This window comes from Protopterus annectens, chromosome 5.part0, assembly GCF_019279795.1.
Source record: "Protopterus annectens isolate FY-2018-M chromosome 5.part0, PAN1.0, whole genome shotgun sequence".
In the NCBI taxonomy this organism is placed as follows: domain Eukaryota; kingdom Metazoa; phylum Chordata; order Ceratodontiformes; family Protopteridae; genus Protopterus; species Protopterus annectens.
In genome coordinates this window covers 654579081-654597448 of record NC_056735.1, presented here as the reverse complement: position 1 = coordinate 654597448, position 18368 = coordinate 654579081, and the positions used below count along the sequence as shown (strand labels likewise).

The 18368-nt window shown below is 41.9% G+C and overlaps 1 protein-coding gene across 2 annotated transcripts in view; it reads right to left on the bottom strand.

Annotated features, from left to right (window-relative positions):
• Window positions 1-18368, bottom strand: part of AGPAT3 (1-acylglycerol-3-phosphate O-acyltransferase 3) — a 1609180-nt gene that overhangs the window by 92720 nt on the left and 1498092 nt on the right. The window lies entirely within an intron of this gene.

The window sequence follows — 18368 nt, the reverse complement described above, 5'->3', positions numbered from 1 at the left end:
AGGTGGCTTAACAGACAGGGCTTGTAGCTCAGATACAAGTCTGGCTGATGTAATACCTACTAAAAACACAGTCTTCCAAGACAAATATTTTAAAGAAGATGAATGAGACGGTTCAAAGGGAGGGGATGTCAGTTTGGACAACACAAAATTTAAGTCCCAAGAAGCCACAGGTTCTTGTAATGGTGGTCTCAGTAAAGTGGCTTCTCTCAAGAAAGTCTTGCATAGTTTATGAGACATAAGGTTGACATTTGGAGACCCTAAATAAAAATGAGAGATTGCCGCCAATTGTACTTTGATGGTGGCCGTGGCAGATCCCTGCTGAAAGAGCTTCGAAAGCAATTCCAGAATCATGGGAATGGGAGCGGTGTAAGGATCCACGTTCATTTTCTGTGCCCAAATAGAAAACCTTTTCCATTTATTGTTTTACTGTCATACAGCCTTCTGGTTGAGGGTTTATGCGAGGATAAGAGAATATGGGACAATGATGACAAAACATCATGAAGCCTGACTAGAGATGGAACTGGAGCAGCCAAGCTGTCAATTTGAGGGTGTGGAGAGTGGGGTTTATCAAACCCAACATGTGGGTCAACAGATCTGGAACTGGGTCCAGAATCCAAAGATCGTCCAGGAGAAGAGGCTCGAGGAAGGGGAACCAGACCTGACAAGGCCAGTAAGGAGCAATGAGGATCAACTTTCTTCCCAGCTGACTGGCTTTCTGAATCACTTTGGGGATAACAGGGAATGGAGGAAAAGCATATAGAAGTCCCGTGGGCCAATCATGGAACAGAATGTCTCTGGGTGTTTCCCCCGGAGGGGGAATTAGGGAAAAATAACTGCTGCACTTGGCATTGACTGGGCTGGTGAAAAGATTGCAGCAAGGCTGTCCCCATTTCCGGAAAATCTGTTCCACTATTTGCCATTTCAGAGACCACTCATGAGGCAGTAAGATTGCCCACCTTAGCTTGTCGGCTATCACGTTGGTTGTCCCCAGAATGTGCATTGCCACCAGAAAGCACTGGAAAGAAATCGCCCATTCCCAAATTCGCATGGCAAGATCTGGTACCGCCCTGTTTGTTGATATACCACATCACACAACCAACATGTTGTCCGATTGTATCGCAATCGTCCCTGGAGGAAGAAGTTCCTGAAGTGCTTGCAATGCCAGAAGCACCATCCTCATCTCCAGAATATTGATATGCAGATGAGCCTCGTGTTCTTGCCATGTGCCGTGGACAGTCCTGTCAAGATAATGCCCCCCCCTGACATGGGAGGCATCAGTGGTCACAGTGGCAACGGGTTGGGCAGGCACAAAGGGAGCTCCCGTGAACAAGTTGTTGGGGGCTATCCACCAATGAAGGTCCTTTTTGCATGATTTGGTCAGCAGGACAGGGTGACTCAGCGGTAGATATTGGTATGACAACTGGGAAAACAGGAGCCATTGGAGAATTTTCATGTGCAACCCGGCTAAAGTTATTAGCAGAATGGTTGAGGCCATTGTTCCGAAAAGTTGAAGAATCCATTTTGCTTTGACCTTCCAAAGCGGAAGAAGATGCTGAACTTGTGAGATGAGGTTTTGTGCTCTTTCGGCGGGGAGACGAACTGTCATATCCACTGTGTCTACCTCTGCACCTATAAAAATAATCACAGACTGCGAGGGCAGTAATGCAGATTTTTCCCAGTTTATGGAGATCCCTAGCTGAGCACAAAGTCCCTGTTTTGGATGAGTAGATGCCTGGTAGGGGCGGTCAGGAGCCAGTCGTCCAAATACAGAAACACCTGGAATCCTGATGTCTCAAGTGAACTGTCACTACTGCCATGCAGTTGGTGAATACCCAGGGGGCTGTGGTGAGACCAAAGGGCAAAGCACGAAACTGATAATGACTGGCTCCCAACCAGAAGCGCAGCTATCTCCTTGATGCCTTGTCCATTTTTACATGGTAGTAGGCGTGCTGGAGATCCAGAGAGCACATCCAATAGTCTTTCCCTAACAACAGGAGTATCGACTGCAGTGTGACCATCCAAAACTTGTCCTTCTTCACAGATTCGTTTAATCTGCTGAGGTCCAAAATTGGCCTCCAGTCTCCAGTTCGTTTTGGGACTAAAAAGAACCTGGAGTAAGTTCCGGATCCTGTCTGGTCTGCTGGGATGGGCTGGATGACTCTTTTTAAGAGCAACTTGTTGTTCTCCACAGTTGCCTGATCCCTGTGGTTGGGTGGAACATCTGGGGTCTTCTTGGGAACAAACAGTGGAAGGAAAAAGGGTATGATATAGCCTCTGGTAACAACTCTTTGGACCCACTTGTCTTGGGTGATATTTAGCCAGGCTTCTGAATACAAAGAGATGCGACCCCCGACTGGCCCCAGAGAAACGCTGTCGGGCCCCACATCAAGAGCGGTGATAAGGCCGCCCTCGAAAGGAATCCCATCCTTGCTGGTATTGCGGACCGCCCCTGCCTCTAGGGTGACGCCTACCATTTCCTCCTCCTCTGCCTCTGAAGGAGGATTCACTCTGTGTGTCCGGAAAGACCCTCTGGGACTTTTTGAACCACATTTTACCACCCCTTTGACCTTTGGGGAATGGTCGAGAGGGAAAGGTAAAAACGGACTCCCACAGCAGAGAGAGTCTTTCCATCCTGCTCACACCAAGTGAGTGTTTCTTTCACCTTGGGACCAAACAAGGAGGGACCATCAAACGGGGCGTTGGTGAAGGTGGACTTAAACGGCTCTGCAAAATTACACAAGTGCATCCAGGAGTGGTGCTAAGGGCATCTCCTGAGCCCGCTGCTCTGCTCGCTCCATCAGCCGCATGGGAGATAAGCCACATGGAGGAGTTAACTACCGAATTTAGGGTGGACAACTGAGCAGAGATCCTATCAGGGACTCCCTCAGGACAAGCACTCTGTACAGAATCTCCTAACTCCTTGAGGAAATCCCTCTGCAATCTCGTGAAGTGGGTAAGATAGTTCAGAGATCTGAGTGCAAATGCCGCTGAACTAAATACCCACTTCCCAAATCTGTCCATCTGTCGAGACTCCTTGTTTGGCAGATGAACAGAGGAAGAAGTCTCCGCCAACTCCTTCTTCCTGGCTGCCGCCACCACCATGGCATCTACGGGAACGCCCTTAGACAAGAACTCTTTTCCAGGAGGGGCAGACAGGAACTTATTTGGTCTTCTGGGAACTGGCTCCACGGCATTGGGAGTATCCCACACCTTCCGACTAACCAGATCCATTAGTTTGTCGAAAGGTGGAGACACCCAAGAGGCAGAGAGTTGAGATCCAAAAGCCTTCAGGTACACCGACTCCTCATCAGAAGGGCTGACAGTGGTGAAAGTCACACCTCTGTTTAAGGATCTCTAGGATGTCCACAAAGGAGACATCATCAGAGGACGACTTGGGGACCCCTCTGACTCCTCGAGGTCAGTGTCCGATGTCAAAGACTCATCCTGAGAGTCAATATGCTTCCTCTTGCATACCCTCTTCCGAGGACGCTCCTCGAAGGGTCCGTCTAGGGAGGCCTCGGAAGAGTGGGGACCACCAACCGATGGCTCCTGAGGCTGCAGGTCTCTGCTGTCTTCGGAGAGAGTAGGTACTGAGACCAAAGTGGGAGCCCTGGGGGGAAGAGTGCTTGTACCACTGGCAGGGGCTGTAGATTGAGACAGCACACTCCTCATCACCTCAAAAGCCGACCTCTCTGGCTCAGAAGACCCTCCTCGCTCCAAAGAGACAAAGGATGGTGCCAGAGCCATCAGCTCCGAGATAGATGCAGGGTCCGAGCTCACCCTGGCGGAAGCAACAAGAGGAAGGCTTGGAACCGAAAAAGATCGTTTCAAACCCTCCCCATCGGTGCCGACAGAAGAGCTTTGGTCCCTGGACACGACGGACAGAACCGAGCATGTCGGAGCCGAACTCTGCTCCAATGCAGCAGCAAGGGGAGCTGGAACCGAGGGTTCCTCCGTTGGTAACAAGCACTCCGGCTCCGAAAGGCTAACATGGCTTAGAGGAGGAATCACAGACGAGGGCAAAACTGGCTTGAGTGGCTCCGGAGCGGACGGTGTCAGAGCCAACAAAAATTTAGGCATAGCAGACGACTTCAGGAGTCTCAGTACTACCCTCTCCACATCTTCTTCCGTAAGGCTCCTGGAAGATCTGGAAGATAAAGTAGGGGATCTCGACCTAGCAGGCATTGGAGACTTGATTAGCAAGGAGACCAGTAGGGATTCTACAGACCGGCTCCGAGCAGTAGAGTTAACTATTTCCAAAGGTTCAGAAGTCAGCACCGAAGCACCTGTGACCAACTCTAATACCATGGTCCGAAGACTGAGCCGTCGAAGAGACAGATTTTGTTAATTAGGAAGGTGGCTCCGAGACACCAGCCGGTGCCAGAGAAGGCCTTTTTGAAGCTTTAGATTTGGAGTTAGATTTGGATTTTGAAGACTTGGAAGAAGAAGCCGACAAACCAGATAAGGCTTCCTCAAAGGTTGGCTTCAGAAGACCCCTGAGTATCAGTTTGTTCTTTCTCTCCTGCAACACTCTAGGAGAGAAAGCATGACAGAACAAGCATGATTCCTGTGAATGGATGGCTCCCAAGCAGTAGACACAGCTACTGAGGCCATCCGTTATTGACATTTTCTGGGAGCATTTCATGCATTTTTTCTACCCACAGGGTTTATGCTCCTTGCTATCCTTAGACAGTGCAGACACACACGCAAAACCAGAGGAGAAATAGGGAATAACTGAGGACTAGGTCCTCTAACTAAAATGAGCCTAGCCCTGCAGAAGAATTACATGAGGACTAGGTCCTCTAAGTTAAACGGGCTTAGCCCGGTGTAAGAGAAAACTAGGTTTTTCAACTAAAAAACCAACCGAGTTATTTTAACACATACACACACAGATTCAGTCACACAGGAAAATTTTTAGATGTGAAAATTACAAATAATAGGGTTACACAAGGACTAGGTCCTCTAAGTTAAACGGGCCAAGCCCGGTGTAATAGAAACTAGGTCTTCTAACTCAAACAGACCAAGTATATAACACAAACACACACACACGTTCAATAACACAGGAAAAACTTGCAACAGCAATCCTTAATAAGACTTTAGCGGATCCCCGCCAAAGACAACAAGTTAACAATCAACAAGTTAACAGTACAATAAATCAACAGGATCCCCTGTTGATTAAGAGCGGCGAAACCACCAAAACTAACGATCTAGACAAAAAAGCGCAATGGCGCCTAACTACTGGTACACAGGATACTAACTACTAAGGTCAAACAAGACCACACGACAATTTAGGTAAAGACCTATATATATTACCACTAAATAACAGTAAATATGCAAAAAACACTTATGAATTAAAGAATTGCAAAAGACTTAACCAGAGCCAAGAGAAGCACATCCGAACTCGTTGACGCGGCAAACGAGATACAGGGATTGCACTGATGCACCATGGGATACCTGCTTAGCCACAAGCCAACCAGAAGTCTTCAAGCTTGAAAATCGGCCGAGTCGGAGCTGAGGATCGGCTCCAAACCCATATGTAAAAATGAAGGTGAGACTGGACTACCTAACATTTTGTGTTTTTCTGGCAAATCAGTGAGAACTGAATTCACTAAATAATGACAGATCTTTTAAGTTTCAGTCTTCCTATCTTTCAGGAAACACATTGCAACACAAAACACTTTATTTTAGCAACTTTCTAGCAATCTTTAAAATGTGCCCCTGGTTTTGGGCCTTTGCCCCCAAATAAATTTTGGCTTTTTCCAGACTTCTTGTACTGTGAAGTTCAGAGATTTAGTTGATCGTCAAGTGGATTTTTCAAGGAGCTGAGAGCTTCAGGGGAAGAGAGGTTTAGTGTTGCTTATGCCAAGTCTGTTTGTATTGTTAGTAGCACAACAGGCAGTTTAATTGCTTTTGATGCAGAAGGCTGTGGGTACTACTCCAACAGTATGCAGATGGATCGCTGATACTGTACTGTGCTGTACTTTAATGGGAGTGAATGCTGAAGTCCTACGAATGCCCTCCTTTGGAGGAGTTACCTGGTAACTATGAACCTGTTATGAGTTTGCCATCCATTCCCCAATTCAAAATTACTACCTTATCATTTTTAATGTAGCATAGGCAATTTATTCTTCAAGGACAACAGGCAATTTATTTGTAGATGAAACAATGAAATATAAAGCTGTTTGCTAGCAGCAACCTCTTCATTAGTTACAAATCCCTTTAATGTGGAATTATTTAGATGACTTACTTCTGCAGAGATTTTGTAGATTTACTGATATTGGTGCATTGTAATGACAGAAGTTTGAGTGTCATTTTATGGTTGAAATGTTCTGAAATGGGTAGTTTTGTTATTATTGGTTGATACATTTTGTTTCACTGCTTACTAGAAGACTGTTCCAAACTACAAATGTAAACACACATTCTAACAAGTAGTGCTGTATTATACAAGAAATATAATTTAATACAATCAGGTTAATACAATCAGGAAGGTGAATCAAAGAATGTATACATGTATGCTTGCTCACAGGAGGCAGGAGATCAAAACAGAGGAAGAGACCAGTCACTAATGAAGTCCCCCATGGTTCGGTGCTGAAACTTTTTCTGTTTGGTATTTCCTTTTACTTTTGAGATGTATATGCCAAAGGGCTTTGGCCGACTAAGTTTGAGATGACTGCAAGCTAGGAGCAGTTATTGAACCCCCAAACGACTTAACCATCATGCAAGGAAGGTCTGTCCCAAACAATAACTGGTGCCAGAATCATGAATTGAAATTAAACTCCAAGAAACACATTATCGTATCCTTTGGGAAGGCATCTACTTCAGGGAACTGCCAAATTGATAATGCCCCCTCAGAATTGACACAGTTGTTTGGCATTTGGGAACATTGTATACAGTGACCTAACTTTTGACCAACATGTGCCCTTAGTCATAAGAAAGTCTTTCTATATTGCACAGCTTATAAACTAATTGATTGTGACTACATCTAGAAATGTTATTGTCCCCCTTTACAAAGCCCTCATTAGGTCAATCATTTTGTATAATGCCAACTTTGGCATGTATCTGTCCAGACCCATGCAACAATTGGAGTACCCACAGAGATACCTTACTAAAAGGATACATGTCCTAAACAATAGGTCTTGCATGGACCACCTCAAAGATTTATCTATATAATCAGTATCTTACAGAGTGCTTAGAGGTGACATGTCTGGCATACAAAGCATCCTCCAACCTACTAGATGGAGCTACTGAACATCAGCAAGTCAAATGGTATCAGAAATTCTCAGTCCAGGCATTTAAACTGAATGTTGTGGAGAGATGGCTATACATCCGGAATAGACTATCCATTCAAGTAAAACAAAGGTCATCCCTGTCCATATTCAAATGCAACTAGGATCTAAGGATGGGTAATAGAAAATGTACTCCAGAATTGCCCCTCATGCCACTAATGGATAGAGGCAGTTCCTAAATGCTGCATCCCTTACATGGGTCCCCTCAAATTATCTACAGTATGATCACATTTATTCTCACTAGGGCTAATATACAATTATCAGCCATGGGATAGGTAAGACCAACCAGGAAATGTTAACTCATGCAGCAAAATAGAAATTGGCTAAGCTTAAAATGTTCTCCAAGTGAACCTATGTTGTGGTAGTAAATAGTTTTAAAAAATTGCCCTTTTTAGATCACTAAGTGCCCCTGTCACCCTACGCTCCCCCGTCTTCAACAGACTCTGGTGCCTCTGATTCCATGCTATTTTTTTAACTTTGCACTGTACTGTCCTTTCAAACCTAATACTGTCTTATATGTTCTACTAATTATTTTTCTGTCTGACATTTCTGTTCTGGTCTCAGTTATAAAACCTACTATTTGCAGCTTAACAAAATTACAATCCAAACTCCATATATCCTCCTCAAACTTTAATATTAGACCTGTATGCTTGAGTTGTCCACTTTTGTCCCTTTTTATTACCTCATCTCTTTTTTTCATCAGCTTTCAAAATCTTAGTTCTTTGCTCTTTCTTCTCCAAATGCTGATGACTTTCTCTTGTGTCTTTATTAATATATATATATATATATATATATATATATATATATAAAATACAGGGAGATAACACTCCCTGTCTCTAGCTGCAGTTAGTTGCCTTAAGTGTGAAAAAGTGTAGCCATCTGGATACAACAGAAGTTGTTAGACTGCTTTTGAAATCCTGTGTTAACTTAGCCTGGGGATTTCTGTTGGCATTATCTGTGCTGGTCACATTTTTTAATCATTTTGCTCATCTTCCGAGTGGCTGGTTGATGAGATTCACCTGCATAAATCAACTGACAAAAGCTGATTTAAGAATACTTTTGTCTGCACTTATTTAAGATTAGAAATTTGTAGATAATTGTTATATATAATATAATACAGGGAGATAATACTCCCTGTCTCTAACTGCAGTCAGGGGTGTAGCTAGGATTTTCAAATTTGTACTCACAGCTCTCAAACACTGCTACCCCCCTCCCCAGCCAAGCTACGAACATTCTCTAATTTATGGTTCGCTCTTTTAGTGTCGATGAAGAGGCATTCACTGTAATGCCTCTTCAGTAATATAATATAAATTCACTCAAACTCGGTTCCTTGAATTGAAAATGAACCTGAAAGTCAGTTCTTTTGAAAAATGCAGCATGGTAGTTGGGGTAGAGGATTCATGCTTTTGTTTTCTGTAACTAAGGTACAGGTTTTGAGCTTGAGTAAATTACTAACTACCTGCTACCCCTAACTAGGGTGTTTCACACACACACACACACACACACACACACACACACACACACACACACACACACACACACACACACACACACACACACACACACACACACACACACACACACACACACACACACACACACACACACACACACCCCTACCTACCTCTTAGTGCAAGAAATATGGCAAAGCCTAAAATAAACAGGGACAGATATTAAATAATGCTGTCATGAACTTAGAAAGTTGCTAGAATAACAGGATTTGGCTAGTATGAGAAAGTTGCTAGAATAACAGGATTTGTGCTAGTATGAATTTTTCTAAAGGACATGAAGTCTGAAACTCGAATGTCTGTCATTATTTAGCAACTTCTGCCTTCAATGATTTTCTAGAAAAATCACAAAATTTATGAGGAACAGACAAAAAATATGGGGCAAAAATCTGGACATTCTGCAAAATTTGGACAGTTGAGAGGTATGCTACCTACCTACCACACACACACACACACACACACACACACACACTCTTACCTGATAATCTGTTAGTGATTGCCTTCCAACTACATTTCCTGCTCGCAGCGATAATCCATTTGCGATTGTCTTCTTCCACTCGTTCGCTCACTACTGCACATTTCCGGCTCGCAGCCAGCCGGACACGATGTGAGCTCACTTCCGAAAGGCTGGTATCCTCCTTAAAGGAGCCAACACCCTTTAAAAAGGAAGAAATATGTACGTACATTTTTTTTTTTTTAAAAAGCTACCCCCTCTTCTAAAACAGTTGTACTGAAATCAGTACAGTGCGCGTATGCCTCCCGACGTCCCTGGCTGCAGTTAGTTGCCTGAAGTGTGAAAAAGTATAGCCATCTGGACAACATTGAAAGTTGTTAGACTGCTTTTGAAATCCTGTGTTAACTTAGCCTGGGAGTATCTGTTTGCATTATAATCTGTGCTGGTCACATTTTTTTAAACATTTGCTCATCTTCCTAGTGGTTGGCTGCTGAGATTCACCTGCATAAATCAACTGACAAAAGCTGATTTAAGTATACTTTTCTCTGCACTTATTTAAGATTAGAAATTTGTAGATAATTGTTATATATAATATAATTCAGGGAGATAATACTTCCTGTCTCCAGCTACAGTTAGTAATCTTGGTGGCTTTGGAACTGCCCGCCCCTGCTGTAAATCTGTTTTTGGACACTCCTACTGGGCCCATCTCATTTTCTCAGTCAAATGAGTACAGTGAGATCATATTTTGATTTCAGACACTCCTACCAGTCCCATCTCCTCAGCTGTGTACAGAGAGAGCACTTGGGAAGGACATCCCCTATAGAATTTTAATCTGCTCTGTTCCCTCCCTCTCCACAAAAAAAAAAAAAAAAAAAAAATTTACTAAACAGTTTTTGAGCTGCTCTTGCATAACTGTCTTCTACCTTAACACCTTAACTTGCTGTTCTGTGTGCTTTTAAGTGTTCAAGTGCTCTTATCTGATTTTTCATAAACTTGTTTTTGTCATTTTTAACTTATCTACATTTACTTAAACTGAAGGAAGAAATTGTTGCAAAAGAGAGTAAAATTCCAGGAGTGGAGGAGCTCTCTGGTCAGCCTCAGCTAGAAGCTGAGATCCCTTATAAGATCCTTCAAAGCTAGCTATGAAAACAAGATTGCCACTGATTCTAAGGACAACCACAAAGCATTCCATAGCTATGTCAAGAATCTCAATGGCAACCCCCATATCTGCTCTGAGTTACAGCACAATGGCACAAAAATTACAGAACCAACTGGCATTGCCAACATCCTGGCAGATAGGTTCAGTGCTAACTTTACCCCCCTCTCACCCCCTAAAGGGCCCATATCTACACAGGAAGAATGCAGAGTCCCTGTAATCACAACTTCACAGGTAAAAGCAGCACTATCTAAAGCCAAAAAAACAGCATCCACGGGACCGGACAACATCCCAGGCTGCGTTTTACACGAACGTCAGAACGAACTGGCTCCCCACCTAAGCATCATGTTCAACATAGGCGGCAGTCTTCTTAACATCGAATGTGTGATAAGAGACCTTGGGACCCAGGTGGACAGTAGTCTCTCCTTTGATAATCACATTGCCACAGTAGTCAGGAAATCCTTCTACATAGCACACTTCATCACAAAAGGGTGCTCATCCAGGAAAAAAGAGGTCATTGTTCCCCTCTACTCGACATTCATTAGACCCATTATAGAGTACAACGCCCCTTTTGGAATGTACCTTACAAGAAGGCCACAGAAGTACCTCACAAAGAGAATTAGATTCCCTACACTGATAGTCTCAAAAAAACTCCAGCTTTACTCTGTAGCATATCGCCTACTCCGAGGTGATCTCTGCCTAACATATAAAGCTATGTCAAACCCAGAGCTGTTGGACATGCTACATCTAAAGAAATCCCAATCCCTCTGAGCTTAATGCTCTAGGGACCTAAACCTTGTCACCACAATAAACAGGACTTGCTGGAGGGATAGATTCTTGTCCCAGAGACTTTCCATACTCTGGAACAAGCTACCCATCTATGTCAAGCAAAGTTCCTCATTAACACTCCAAGAAAAATCTTGATGAGTGGATGGGAAATAGGAAATACACCCCGTGAATCACTTCTGTGGCTCTGCTCGACAGGGGCACAGGAAATTAACTTTTTTGGGTTGGCGTAAACCAGGGAACTTTGTTGGCTAGGCTTACTTAGGCCCTTGGGCCGATAGCCTAGTACCTACCTATGAACCTATATACCAATATATAGTAATTGTAATTTTTCAAGGTTTAATATTATGTATATCAAACTATACATAAATGTTCATTATGTCAACTTTATAGAACTGCTCATATTTCCATATGTGGTCTTGTTGTTAACTCATTGGGCACTATGCCTATCACATCCTTTCATTTGGGCATACGGTTTCTATCCTAAATCAAATATATTAATCTAAGTTGTGTGGCCTTACAGTACCTCTCCATATCTGGATGCCCTAAAATACCATGTTCCTTTCCCAGCATAAGTTTTTCCTGCTGCACTTTTGCTTTTATTATCCCAAAGATACTCCTTAATTTCCCTTTTCATTTTCTTCTACAACTGGTTTCTTAGTTATTACATACACGTAAGCTGACCTACACATCCAGTGGGACCAAAAAGCATTTAATTGCTTAGGGTCTACTACAAGTGCTCATTTGCTAGTAGCTCATAACACACTTACCTGTTGTTTGCTCTAACTGACTACTGCCATAACTCTCTCTAGCCCGATCCTAGTGAATTAACTAGCCCTCCAATCACTTGTCCCTAATGAACTGCAGAGCCCTACCAGAAGTCTAACACTAGCACTAAAACTCCCACTCAGTTCCTAACCATAGCACTCAGCACCCTGACTCTAAAGTCCCAAGTTGCTCCCAAAACCTAAAACTCCACTCCTCCCTAAACCTAAAGTTTGTAATTGCTCCCTAAACCTAAATCTCGCTCATGATTGCTGCCTAAAATCTTAACCTGCACTCCTATTCCTTCCCAGTCCCTTCCCATGACAGCTGGAATAATCCTGCCTGAATTTAGCTATGGTATTTGGGCAAAGTGCAGCAGATCCACTTTCTTCCCACAGCTGCTGTACCTTACCAGAACATGTAGTCAAGTTCAAGAATGATCAGCTGGTTGTGTGAACTACAAGACACTCAAATCCCTGGCTGTGAAACTGTGGTATTTGAGTGCCTGGGACTTGGACGCCTGTAGTAGACCCAGTTGTATCTTATTGTCAATTCCATAAATAACAGTTGCCATAGTCTTGTTTTACAATCTTTTGAGTAATTAATTCTCACACTTCCTTAGCTGTTTGCTCAAATATAGTTGTATACACTTACTATAAATGTAGATGTTCAAGTGCATTCACTGTTGCAGTCATCACACTTGGGTTATCCTGCCAAGGACAGCCCCCAGTCGGCCCGAATACCAGAGGCTTAGTATTTCTGCGTTTGTTGCTGTCACTCCAGGACTGATGTCAGGTCGTCAGTGGTACAAAATCAGGCAGCAGGCGCCATTACATCAGTTTTGCTTGCCCCAACTGTCAGAAGCCCCCCAAATAGGAAGTTAGGTTATGGTGGAAGAACACCACCAGTAGAAAGTAAATACCAAAAACTCCCTGTAAGGAGAGAGAAAGAGAGAGAGAGAGAGAGAGTGAGAGTGAGAGAGAGAGAGAGAGAGAGAGAGAGAGAGAGAGACAAGGGTGATGGAGGGTGGGAAACCAGGACTGCAACAGTGAATACACTCTTAACATCTACATTTCTGGTAAGTGTACACAATTGTACTATGTTCTTCGTGTTTCACTGTTGCAGTCATCACACTTGGGTTGATTCCCAAAGCTGAAGAAAAGGGTGGAGGCAGTCAAGAATACTGGGGGCTTTCTAGGATGCCCTGCAAGACTGCGGTGGCAAAGCCTGCCCTGGATTTGGAGAAGATAAGCAGGTGGTAATGCTTGGTGAAGGTATGAATAGAAGTCCATGTTGGAGCCTCCAGGATGTCCCTGGTGGGGACCCCTCTGAAAAAAGCTGCAGAGGTGGAGGTTGCCCTGGTGGAATGCGTCCTGACCCCCTTTGGGTGCGGTTTCCTGTGCTGTTTGTAGCAGAAATGGATGCAGTGTGCTATCCATTTGGAGATTGTTTGTTTGGATATGACCTTGCCATCTGCCCCTACTGCAAAGCTGACTAGCAATTGGTCAATTTTTCTAAAAGATTTAGTCCTATCCAGATAGAATCTGAGCTGTCTGTGCGCATCTAGAGAGTGCAGAATCCTTTCCCCCATGTTTTGTGGGTTAGGAAAAAAGGTGGGCAAATGAATGGATTGGTTGAGAGCCACACTGGACACCACTTTAGGCATGAAGGGTGGGTTAAGTCCTGAGGGAGACCCTGTCAGCATGGAAATGATGAAGGGCTCTACAGCCAGGAGTGTTTGTAGCTCTGAAACTCTTCTAGCTGAAGTGATGGCCAGAAGCAAGGCAGTTTTCCAAGAAAGACATTTTAACTCTGCTGAAGCTGTAGGCTCAAAGGGGGATAGGGTTAGCTGTTCCAACACAAAGTTAAGGTCCCAAGCTGGGGTAGGAGCTCTTCTGGGTGGCCTTAAGTTGCTAGCCCCTCTTAGGAACTGTTTAATGACAGGGTGTGAGAAGAGAGGTGGCTCTGTGCTGTAATGAGCAGAGATGGCAGAGGCATGAATTTTAATAGAACAGAAGAGAAGGATAGACCACTGTGTAGTAGGTCTGCTAGGTAATCCAGGATGAGAGGTAGGGAGGGCTGTGCTGTTTTGGCTCCCTTAGCCTGGATCCAGGTGCAAAACCTTTTCTACTTGTCAGCATAGGATTTTCTAGTGCTGGGGCGTCTGGCCTCTTGTATAACATCCAGGACTGGTTTGTTTAGGCTGGCAGCTGGAGGAGAGGTCAGGGAATAAGCCAGGCTGCCAGGTTCAGGGTCTGCAATTATGGATGCATGAATTCTCCATTCTTCTGGGTCAGGAGAGTTGGGATCTGAGGTAGGTGCCATCGTGGCAGGGGTGACAGGCTGCGCAGCACACAACTGGAATGATTTTAAAGAAAGTGCAACATGGAACTGGAGCCAACACATGATGTGGTGCATAAAGTGAGTAATAAAGGATGATGGAGGACCAATATTTCACCCTACAGGGATTTTTTTTTCTTTTATTGACTACCAGAAGTGGATGAACATCATTAACACAGTGGCCATACGCCCTTGACAGATTTTCATTCTTACAATTGGGGGTGCAAATAACACTTTTTGCTAAACATAAATATTTCTAACAAATATTAAGCTGAAATACTGCATTCAAAGCTGAAAAAGACACCTACTACATATTTCTGTGAGCACTTCCTTTTATAACAGAAATTCTTTCAGAATTTCTTCTTGTGTATCATATATAAAATACAAGGCTTTAAATTAGCAATCATTGTTCATAATACAAAACACAGGACACACAAACCCATGAGGTTTAAATGCTCATCATGAATCCAGAAGCTATTACAAGTCACAACACCATCTTTCACGTAAACGGTTAAGCTTTACCCAAGTATTTTATTTATTATTTTATGTTAAACAAGTCAGCACACTGGGCATAAGTGTCCCTTTACAGGGATGACCTGTGAACACAATCTGCTTAAGTGATTTGCTCTGTCACACAGTACACAAGTGCAGGCGGTGTGACTCAAACCTCAGACTACATGAAACACCTTGTCAACAGCTCATAGCCCTAATCCTCTGTGCTGATGGACTGCACTATATTAAATGTTATGGTTCCATTAACTTATGGCTACATTCCACCACATAAAATATGTTAGCTTATTTAAAATGACAAACATTTTACCTGAGGAAAAGCAACACATACATGGTGAAAGGCAAAAAGAAAATCACCTTTATGGCATTTAGCTGTAAATGAAATTTAAATAAATTGTGTAGCCCTCTTTCCCGCCTGATTGGAACTTTAACATCATTAGTCTCTAATTCTTTTATTCTAGCAACTCTCTAAGACTATAAGATTATAAGCACAAGATTCAAAATCTGCCCTTAGTTTTTGATCCTTTGCCCCCCAATTATTTTAGGCTTTGTTTAGATTTCTTGTGCAAAGAGGTTGAGAGGTATAAATAAAAGTAAATATCCTCTCTAAGCACAAAACTGTCAGTGAAAAGTGAAAAGCAATAAAAGTAAAAGCCCTGACAGTAACACAGCTGGGAAATTTATTACAAAAATAAAGAAAAAAATCAAAACAAAGTTACAAAGAATAAATCCTTACAAAACAGTGGTAAGCGCTTTCAGGGATCTATCCCTTCATCAGACAAGAGACATTAGACAGGTTGAGAGATATGTCTGGCATTTAAGGGATTCAAAGCACATAAACTATTCCTGGACAGGAAAACAGTCTATTTCAGGATACAGACAGACAGACGTTTAAACATACTGTCTCCCCAACAGAAACTTTAAGGACAATAAATTCACCAACAGCATGCCTTTTGAGAAATGAAAGGAAACTGTAGTACTCGTCAAAAACTCAAAGGCAAAACAAGGACATGTGAACTTCACCTAGAAGCAACTCAGCCAGGAAATGAAATAGAAAATGAAGCATTGTGTGTCAACAGTGCTAACAGCTGTACCACTGTGCAGCCCATAATACATACAGCTACCAAATAGATGATAGTGTTCCACCAGCTAATGAAGACAAGTGAGCCCTATGACTTCAAATAATGGGCCAGATCCAATAAAGCCTACACTAAAGTGTGCACTGTTCCATATTAACAGACAACACAGACATAAAGCACACCTTCTTCCTCCTAATTTTAGTTTTCCTACTGATATTCTTGCAGCTTTACATATTGGCAGGGATTCATAAAGCTTACCGCAAAGTGTGGACTACATGTACACTTAGTGTAATCTTTCTGAGTGATTGGAAAGCACAAAATATGTGATAAGAATTTTATTGAATACATACTGTGCACACTTACTGTAGACTTTACTGAAACTGGGCCAGTGCTTATTTAAGCTACTGCTTTGTTTTTGCCTTTACATTCAGTTTTCTCTGGATGGTACAAATACACACATATATATGTTTGTATATATTATACACACACACACACACACACACACACACACACATATATATATGTGTGTGTGTGTGTGTGTATACATATAACTGTTTTTATATATATATATATATATATATATATATATATATATATGTGTGTGTGTGTGTGTGTGTGTGTGTGCATACATATAAGTGTGTGTATATATATATATATATATATATATATATATATATATATATATATACATATCTATCTATATCTATATGGGATGTATTACGTTAAATCAAAAAACAAAAAAAAAGCAAAAACATTGGCAAAAAATTAATAAAACCAACATTGGCTCAAAAAAAAAAAAACTTTTGTGGTGGGGCAAGCCCCGCTGCCTACAAATTATATATACCAACTCTGTGACTGCACAACAGTGAGGAAAGGGATCTCCCTTTCTCCACTGTTGTGTGATTTCAAAGTATGTTTGACCAAACATGATTTGACGAATGCCGTTTAACAAAAATGGCATTTCAACTAAAGAATATAAACATGCATTAGTCTTGAAAAGCCAGATCAGTGAATAGGTGCTTTCACATACAATCAACTTCCACCCAAAATGCAGAATTTCTATGTGTACTACTGAGATTTGCTTGTGAAGAACTACTACAGAAATTATGGTCCAAGTAATGTAGCTTTTAGATACATACTCTCAACAGAAAAGTACATGCACAAGCCAAACCTACAAAGCAGATCACTAAAGCAGGCATTCCACATTATGATAGGCAATGTCTGTCTGCATGCTTTAGCCTCTGCTATCATTTCACTTGGATTTTGCCAGAATTATTTGCCTTCTATTTTAAATGTTTTTATTTTCAAGTTTATTAAAGTTGATTCAGTTATTTCCTGTCACACACAGTACTCCACAGCATAATAACTACTTGTAGTGGTATTACTACTTGTAGTGGTATTGCTATTAAACAATGCCAACATGTGTAAAAACTTGGCTACAGACAAAAGCTAATGCTATGAAAAGAAAGTTAACAACAGCTAGTGAATGATAATATTTCTTTAAAGCTTGTATTGCAACAATGAAGCTTATATAATTAAATATGAGCATGTGATTTTTTTCATAAGTATTTATTGAGATCGTGCTGTGGTTTTATTTGTCTGGTGAAGTGCCTTGGAGGGTGAAAGCAAAAATAATAACAAAAATAAAATATGTCTTTTACTGTTAAAAACTTATTAGTAGCTGTGGTTCATGTGTTCTTGCTTTTCATAACATTTACTTGTAGCAGTATAAGTGATGTCATTTCCATTTCAGAATGGTAGAAACAATAGCTTTCTAAAGTGCAGTAGTTTTTCTAACTAGAATTTAACTACATAAAAATTTAATTAAAAAAAAAAAAAAAAACGATGCTACACAAGTACAAATTTTTACAAAAAAATGGGGTGTGCTCGAAGAGATGTGCTGAACAACCCCCCTACTACCGATAGGCAAGCAGGAATGTTTTTTTTAATTCCTCTCACTGTAATACCAGCTCACCTAGTACACGGGCCACTAATGAACCTTGAATTGTCCGGCACACAAACAGGGCTTTGTTCTTTGTACACCATACAGATGAATACCTTCACTTGTTTATTTTTAATTTGGCTACCACATAAGGGAGAATGCACAATAAATGTAGACATAATAAAATAAAACAGGTACAAAGCAAGACTGCAAATAGTAAGCAAAACACCTTGACATATGTGAGGATGCAACAAACACAGACTAAAGACAGCATTTAATTAAAGGGATGGGTGAGTCATTTTAATTTCTGTCAGTTCGATCTGATATCAGCATGCAATACTTTATCGGTAGTCTTAAATGGGAACTCAGTAAAAGCTGTACCAGACTTTCAGCCTTAACCCTTTTATGGTCTATATTTTAAAACAGCACTCTAAGGTGAATTGCCCACATTCCACAATTTTCAGGATACTACATCAGTGAGAAAACCAGATCTAGTCACTTAAAGGATGAAGGTCACACACAAAATTACACATATTTTGTTA